The sequence below is a fragment of the Rattus norvegicus genome, chromosome 13 (assembly GCF_036323735.1).
Source record: "Rattus norvegicus strain BN/NHsdMcwi chromosome 13, GRCr8, whole genome shotgun sequence".
In the NCBI taxonomy this organism is placed as follows: domain Eukaryota; kingdom Metazoa; phylum Chordata; class Mammalia; order Rodentia; family Muridae; genus Rattus; species Rattus norvegicus.
The window spans coordinates 68,410,912-68,419,944 of NC_086031.1; positions in this window are offsets into that span (position 1 = coordinate 68,410,912).

The window sequence follows — 9,033 nt, forward strand, 5'->3', positions numbered from 1 at the left end:
ACAAACTGAGCATATATTATGTGCAGGGCTACGTTTCTCTATACCTAAACACAACTTATTATCCGACCATTGAGTGTCTCCAGATACTCATTTTCCAGACAAGAAACATAATCATGAAAACTTAGGTTTGCTACAGTTAATTAGAGACAAACAGTGAAAATGTGGGTAAAGAAACCAGGGATGGAGGTGGGGTGACTGATGGAGGTAGGAGTTGCCAACCGCCCCAGACAGGAAGCACCACATCCTGTCTGGGGTCAAGCTTGCCTGTCGCACTCAGAGGTGGGGGCGGTGTCTGTGAATTTTGAATAGGCAGTGACTTACGTGTAACATCCCTGCCCTTAGTGAACTGCCGCCCTGCTGTCCTGTGGGAAAGGGAACACTGCCTGTCTGACTGGTGTTTAACTGAGAAGAAATCCACCCAGGAGAGAAGAGGTGCTGAGAGCTCTCATGCATCAGTTGGGATTTTGGGTTAGAGGGAGGCCCTTGGGCACCGACTCGTAGGATTCTTTTTTAGTTGAAACTGTGGCCTGCCACCGCCTTTCCCTATTGTGGGTATTTTTGCTTGTCTTTGTGAGCAGGGAAAGGCCTTCTGCTGTTGAAGCTCCTTTTTAAAAGATGTGATCTCTGAAAGTAGATTATAAATAGGAAAGGTTATGTAAGTAGAAGTGATGGCTTTTATTCCTGCTGTCCGTGGAGCATAGGTGAAGGTCTCTGAGCTCATCTTACTGGGAGCCCGGCCCAGATGGGATGCTCAGAATGACATCTTATATAACACTTAGATAACTCGAATACAGCTCCTCTTCTCAGTCCATATTTAGTTTGGTTTTTCGATTAACTTTTTTTTTTTATTAGAGTGCTTACTCCCAGACAATGTGCATTGTTGATGATATAAGGAAAACAATTCAACCCATGCCAGGTTTCTGTCTCCGATGACTGGACAGTTCAGGGGAATGACTAGGAGGGGAGTGGAAGTCTTCCTGTTCAGTGAAATTATGGTTACATCCTCAGTACATAGAAGGCAGAAGGGGCAGCGTCAGCTGAGGTAGAGGGAGAAAAGGGGAGAGAAAGGGAGGAGGGGAGGAGGGGAGGAAGAGAGGAAGTGAGGTAGAGAGGAAAAAAGGAGGGGAGAAGGGGAGAGGAGGGGAGGAGGGGAGGGGAGAGGAGGGGGAAGAGGAGGGGAGGAGGGAAGAGGAGGAGGGGAGGAGGGAAGAAGAGAGGAGGGGAGGGGAGAGGAGGGAGAAGAGATAGAGGAGGGGAGGAGGAGGGGAGGGAGAGGAGGAGAGGAGGGGAGGAGAGAGAGGAGGAGGGGAAGAGGGAGAAGATGAAGTCCAGGGTTCCTTTTGGTAGACGTCACCTTCTCCCCTTAGGCCCTTCTAGGATTCAAAGAGCCCAGTTTAAAAGGCATCAGTTTGTGTACAGTTTTCAGAAGGCTACAGGAGGGAATACTTGCGTAGTTTAGGGGTAGACAAAGAGCCTTAGGACAGAAAAGCAGCAGGCAGAAGAAAGAGTCTTAGACTACAGTTAAAATTTAAAACTTCTGCTCGCCCCATGACAGTGTGGAAGTAGATAGGAGAGCGGGGTCAGGAAATGATTTTTGCAGCACATACATCTGGCAACACGTGTGTATCTAGAACTCTTACAACCCAAGAGAAAACCAATCAAAAAGCAGCTTACAACCTTGACCCAAAGATAGGAAACAGGCCCTTCATAAAATCATGTGTCTAAGTGGCCAATAAACCACATTTAAAAATTAGGGGCTGGGGATTTAGCTCAGTGGTAGAGCGCTTGCCTAGCAAGCGCAAGGCCCTGGGTTTGGTCCCCAGCTCTGAAAAAAAAAATGGTTTATAATCATTAGGGAAATGCAGATCAAATAGTTTACCAACTGTTTGTTTTATAAATAGTGATGCCAGAACTGGAAACAGTCTGTGTCCTTGCCCAGTTCCGAGGGTCCCTGTATTGGTCAACATTTTTACTAATGTGTGTGTGTGTGTGTGTGTGTGTGTGTGTGTGTGTGTGTGTGTGTGTGTGTTGAAGGTTTATTTTGTCTTATGACCCTAGATAGTCAAGTTCAGTCTTTGGGCCTTGGTTGAGGACAGCTCATCATAGCAGGAGAGTAGGGGAAAGCCCCACTTATATCACAAGCCAGAAAAGAAAAGGAAGAAAAGAGACTGAGTGGCCAGGTTCCATCCAGAACACATTATTAGTGACCCCAAACTTCCAAAAGGAACATTCAGGGATCAAGCCTTTGACACAAAGCCCTTCTGAGGACCTTGATTTTAACCAGAGCAAGCTCCAAATCTTTCCTTCTTTGACTAATTCCCCTTTTTTCATAGCTCTTTTTTCTTCCTCCAAATTATTTTAAACTATAGCACTAAAGCCACAGGGATACAGCCAGATTTCCACAGATGTCAATGGTTATATAACTTTTATGTATAGCTTTACAGACCGACTTTCTAAGCTCTCGAGTGGTGTATTAGTAGTGCTCTGTTCCAGGGAGCACTATCCAAGTGGGCTGTGGTTACTCTTCTCTTTGAGCCTGCAAACCATCATTACCAGCACCATGACGATTCTCTGCTGTCCAGAAGTACAAATGACAGCCCAAAGAAGAGCCAACCTCACTGAAGTTCCAGCAAGCTCTCCCAGGAACTGGGGGAATTTTTTGGAAAAATCATCCAAGTCCTCCAGTGAGATTGCTCTGTAAATTCACTAGACCATGCAAAATGCTGGCAATAGTGTGGCCTGCCTAAAATTCTCACACAAGTGATGGTGTGAATGAAAAGCACTTCAGGAAGAGACTTGGGCATTTCACATAAAGCTAAATGTATACCTACCAGAAAATATATGTCTATCGAAAGTCACTTATGCAATGTCTACTGCTGGGCTCTTCATAGCAGCCAGGATATAGAACCAACCTTGGCTGCACACAAGCAAGGGATGGGGAGAGAAACTGCGACCTGCACACAGAGCCTTCATTTAGACTCAAAAAGAATAGAACCCTATAATTTGCAGGGAAAAAATGAATGAAACCGGAGCATTCATCGTGTTAAGCGAAACAAGCTAGATTTCAAAAGACAAATATCACATTTTTCTCTCATATGCAGAATCTAGATTTAAATACATATATAACATAAAGTAGATGGTGACTAGAAAAGGAGAGGAAACATCTCCAAGGGTGGGCGCAGTAGAAGGCAGTGTGGGAAATGAAGTAAAACATTGCCTACTTTCTCTCCTAGGTAGAATACAGATTTAAGTAGATGTAAATATAAGCATATATATGGGACATGGAAACAGAAGGGGAATTATAGCTTCTGGGGAGAATATCTACTTTACCCATTTACAAATTTTTGTATTTTTGTTGTCCTTTAATAAATCTATTTTAAAGTATTCATGGACATAAACAAATTACTGAGAGTTGCTACAATCATTTCCGCCTTTTCAACTTTTATGGAAGGCTCATGCATTAGGCTAGATACAGAGCCTGCCTTCCTGCAGATGTGCTTAAAGAGGACGTCAAAGACGGAGGTCAAGGTGAGGTCAACCTGCACGTAGTAGGACTCTAACACCTTATTCTTTGTATATCTATGTGACAGATACTGTTATCATAGCCATTTCATTGCTAAGAAAATTTCAGGCCAATAAGAGTTGGTGTTTGCCAAACCCAGACACAATTGCTGATGCTAAGAAGTGCTTGCTGACAGTAGTCTGTTATAGCTGTCTCCTGAGAGGCTCTACCAGATCCTGACCAATACAGATGTGGATGCCCGAAGCCAACCATTGGACAGATCGCAGGGACCCCAATGCAGGAGTTAGTGGAAGGACTGAAGGAACTGAAGGGGCCTTATCTGGCATTAATGGGAGAGAAGGCTTGAGGCCCGAGTGTAGAGAATGCTAGGGCGCTGGGCCAGGAGTGGGAGGGTGGGTGGGGAGCACCCTCATAGAAGCAGGGGGAGGGAGTATGGGATAGGGAGGTTGCAGGGGGGAAAACCAGGAAAGGGGAATAACATTTGAAATGTAAATAAGTAAAATATCAATTTTAAAAAAAGGATCCAAAGGGCATAAAGCATATGGGAAATAAATGGAGCTCAGTGTTGTGGGGGGTAAAAAGAGTGTTTGGAGGAGCCAATGACCAACACCTCCAACTCTGTGACTTCTAACCTTTGACACCGGAATCAGAGAGATGGTGATGAAGATGTCAGCCAATTTCTAATAAAAGCTTTTTGGAGGGCCTGGCTTAGAGTTCAATAATGACAAATGGATTCTCCTGAGTCGATCGTGATGCTCAAATGGCAGGCTTCCTCTGAAGTTCCACTAAACTTCCAGGACAATAGGGACTGTGGCTTCATGGGCATGGGTAGGGCTGACTAAATTAGGGGAAAAGTTCAGGTGTTACTTTAGGGCAGTCCTTTAATGTGGGAACAGAAGAACCAGAAGGAAGTGTTCCCCTTAAGCATCATGCTAGGGTCAGAGCCAGGTTTACTACCAAAGGGCGTAGTATATCAGTAGGCTTCTATGATGCTTAACATTGTCACCTTGACAAGACCTAGAATCATCAAGAGACAAGCTTCACACACACTTGTAAGGGATTATTCACCCTCTGGCCAAGCCTGTGAGGGATTATTGTTTTTAGGCTAGTTGAGGTAGAAAGACTGACTAAATGGGTGGTAGCATTCCCTAGGTTTGTCCCCAGACTGCATACAGAGGAAACTACATTGCTCAGGCATTCATTGCTCTCTGCTTCTGCAGTGTGGCCAGAATTGTGATGAGTTGCCAACCTAACTTCCCCACCATGATGGACTAGGTACCCAAACAAACCCTTCCTCCCTTAAGTTAATTTTGTCAGGGTATTATATCCCAGCAGTAGGAAAAGCAACGAGGTCAACTTCATTTTAAAAGTTCTTTGGAGTATAATTTCTAAGAACTGAGTCCTAAGTTAACTGATTGAGGAATGTGTGATTTAAAGGAACTCAGTGCTGAATTCTTCACCACTTAATTAATGGGACAGTTTTCTGTATTCTCTCATTCGCTGGACACATTCACACTCCTGCTTTGCCTCAGGCCCTGAGCCTATCACCAGGAAGGCCAAGATGAAGTCATGGCCCTGTCTTCAGAGAACTCAACACACAGTAGCTGTGCAGTAAAGCTCTGGCTTCGATTTCTTCCTCAACGTCTATTTCATGGCTTCTTCTACAACCTTTAAAGACTTATTTCTATTTCTATTTGTGTGTGTGTGTGTGCGTGTGTGTATGTGCCTGTGTGTGTGTGCCTGTGTGTGTGTGCCTGTGTGTGTGCATGTGTGTATGTGCCTGTGTGTGCCTGTGTGTGTGTGCCTGTGTGTGTCTGTGTGTCTGTGTGTATGTGTGTGTGCCTGTGTGTGTCTGTGTGTATGTGTGCCTGTGTGTGTCTGTGTGTCTGTGTGTGTGTGCCTGTGTGCCTGTGTGCCTGTGTGCCTGTGTGCCTGTGTGTATGTGCCTTTGTGTGTGTGTGTGCCTGTGTGTGTCTGTATGTATGTGTGTGTGTGCCTGTGTGTGTATGTGTGCCTGTGTGTGCCTGTGTGTGTGTGCCTGTGTGTGTGTGTCTGTGTGTATGTGTGTGTGCCTGTGTGTGTATGTGTGTGTGCCTGTGTGTATGTGCCTGTGTGTGCCTGTGTGTGTGCGTGTGTGTGTGTGCCATGTATGTGCAGGTGGTCTTGGAGATCAGATAATGGTGTTGGATCCTTTGGGGGCTGGAACTATGGGCAATTGGGAACCACTTGATAAACATGTTGGGAAAAGAACTCCGGTCCTTTGGAAGAGGAGTCCGCACGTTTAACCGCTGAGCTAGTTCTCCAGCCCTGCCTGCTGTGCTTTTTATTACCCACAAATAGCTTTACCCCCAACACCTATTCATATATCACATATATCACACCATTTCTCCTCCCTTGCCTTTACTTACTCCAAATACTTGGACTCTCGTTCAGTTAAGCAACAGTGCTATGTACCTGCTGAGAACAGAGCTACGCTGAAGAGTGGAGTCTAGTGGGGCATTGGGAAAGCTTCTCTTTGTTTATTTTCAGTTTATCTTTTGAGTCAGGGTCTCTGTATACAGCCCAGGCTGGCCTGCGACTCTTGATGCTCTTGCTGTAGCCTCGTGAGTGTTTGGATGATGGGCATGTGCCATCATGTCCAGCAAAAGTTGGTCTTCACATGTCTAAGTGCCGCTTATCTTTCAAGGTTCTCCTCATTTGCAAAACCTTCTCAAGTTTCCAGCAATGGTCTCTGTTATTGCCTACTAGGCAACTGGAGTTGTAGGCTTAGAAGGTGCAGACTGGAGGCTCCTGAGCCGTGCCCACCTACAGGAGTGGTGAGGAAAGACTCCACAATTTGTGACTCACCTGCACAGCTAGGTCCTCGAAAAGCAAACCCTACATTCCCTCCCTTAAGATGCCGCTGCCTAATATGAAATAGACAGAAAATGACCAAAATTCAGTGGGTGGCAAGTGCCACCCGTTGTTTGACTGGTCTTGTGCTTTGCCTAGCTTCACCCATGTTTAGTTCTCCTTTGCCTCAGTGGCAAAGAAGGACCTACCTGTTGCCATGACTATGGGTCCTCCTAAGCCTCCTCATCCTGTCTTCTTGCTGCAGGCTCTGCACTGCAAGCTTGGATGAACTCCAGCTCTGGATGCCCTCGTCAACCTGACTGAAACCTAGGAGCTCAGTCATTGCTGTCATTCTCTAATGTCCCACAGTCCTAACCCACCCCCAGAACAGATCACATTGCTCTGCCCCGGGTCTAGAGCCAGATGACATTTTGATGCAACCCTGGGGACTCCTTTGGGTTTTTCCAGGCTCTGGCTTATCAAATGTCTCAACAGACCCGGGAACATGGACAGATCTTTTCTCTTGATGCTTTAAATGAGGGTGAGAAGTGGGGGAGAGCCTGGCATTGTTAGGGAAATTTTGATATGGACATAAATTCAAGGCAAATTAGCATTGGCAGGAGGGGGACTTTGGTCAGCATACTGGAAGATATCATAGACACCGGATGGAGGAGCAGCCCAGCTGGCATGAGGAATGGATGAGAGGCCTAGTGAACCCAGAGCCCTGCTTCTTCTCACCAGGGTTCTCGGCACACGCTGTCCCACTCATGGGTCTCTCCCTCTCCCTCCCTCTCGCCCTCCCCCTCTCCCTCTCTCTCTCCCTCCATTCATACAGTGAAAATTAGCCAATAGCACCCATTTACATGTCAGTCTTAATACAAAGAAATTGGGAGAGAGACCATTCTCTCAGGCTCAGGTGACCGAGGTTACTCAGCTGATTGACACAGTTTCGTTTGGATGTGCTCACTCGGTTAAGGAGAGGGGGACACGACATCAGAGATGGTCCCTTCTGTGGCAACATGTCGATTGCAAGAGGGGAATAGGGACATTTCTAGAGACACAATCCAAACTGGCCCGGGTCTTACTGTGGCTGGAAACTCGCGACTTTCTAGCCTTAGCATCTTCAGGGCTAGGGTGACAGGTGTGTTCCACTGGGCCAACCCAAGGTTGGCCTTCACGTGTCCAAATGCTGCCCATCTTTCCAAGTTCTCAGACCTTCTTGGCGTGTATAGATCCACAGACTCCCCTTTTAAGAAACAGCCCCTCCCTACTTTGCATCCATCCACCGCTACATCACTGTTGGTATAGTACAGTGAATTTAATAAATGCATGTTTATTAACTGGCACATCTTCTATTCCTTGCACCTGAAGGGCAGGGCCTGCTTAGCCATTTTTATCTCCAGTGTTTATTCCATGCCTGGGATCAGTGGATCATCTAGAGTCTGTGGAAAGACTACAACACTCACCGATTGTTTTGAGCCTTTTATACAATGACTCATTCACTCTCTCAATGACCCTGAAAGGTAGGAACATCTGAGGAGACCAAGGTAAGTTCGAAACTTCTCCAGAATTGCCTAGTGGGTGATACAGCTTGACTCAAGATACACAGGCCCACTTCTGTTGCCTTTCTGTTCATGGCTGGTGAGTTCCTGCCTTGTCCCGAAGGTTTCCTCAAGAGAGCTGTGTCTGTGTGGGTATGCCTGCATGTGTGCATGCGTGTGTGCACATGCTTGTGTGTGCATGTGTGTATGTGCATGTGTGTGTGCATGTGAGTGCATGCATGTGTGTGCACACATACATTCATTGTGTGTATGTGTGTGTGTGCAGAATGAGGAGAATTCCTGGAGAATGAGGGGAGGAAGAACCATGAAATGCTTGACCCTTCTTTACTAGTAGACCCAGTTGTTGTCTCTGCCCAGCTTGTCTATGCCCAGGTGGTACCTTTTGCTTATTGATTTGCTTGTATGTGTACATAACAAGAGTATTATTTTTAAAATATTTACTTTATTTTGAATGGAACGGTTGCTAGGCAACTGATTTTGCATCATATATTCGGGAATAAAACAGAATACAATAGACTCTATCTCAACCCCTCCCTTCTATTTTAACTCCTGCTTCTCCAGAGAAAACCCCTTTCACATCCAAGTCAAGCAATTCACCTGCCATCTCCCCACTGTGTGTGTGTGTGTACATATGTGTGTGTGCATGTGTATGTGTGTGTGTGTGTGTGTGTGTGTGTGTGTGTGTGTGTATGAGTCTGTATTGGCATTAGGATACCTTCCTCCCTCACTCTCTACCTTATGTTTCTGAGATAGTGTCTGTCATTGAATCTGGCCCTCACTGTTTGTGCTGGAGTTTTTCTTTGAGGCCCCAGATTTCTCTCTCTGTCCCTCTAGGCACCAACTGCCTGGCTTTTTATGTGTGCGTTAGGGTTCTGAACTCAAGTCTTATGCTTGAATAGCAAGTATTTTTACCCCCTGAACTACCTCTCCTGCCCTCCACTGGTGTTCAGCTCATAGGAGCTCCCGGTTGCTTCATCAGCTTTCAACATTGGTTACTGTGCTCCACTTCCGGGAAAGAGAATTTTACACTCACACACTCTCCATTCTGTTTTTCTAGGCCCCCCCACCCCTCCTAGGCTTGGCTAATGAAGCTCTAATTTTAACGATTTATAGGGC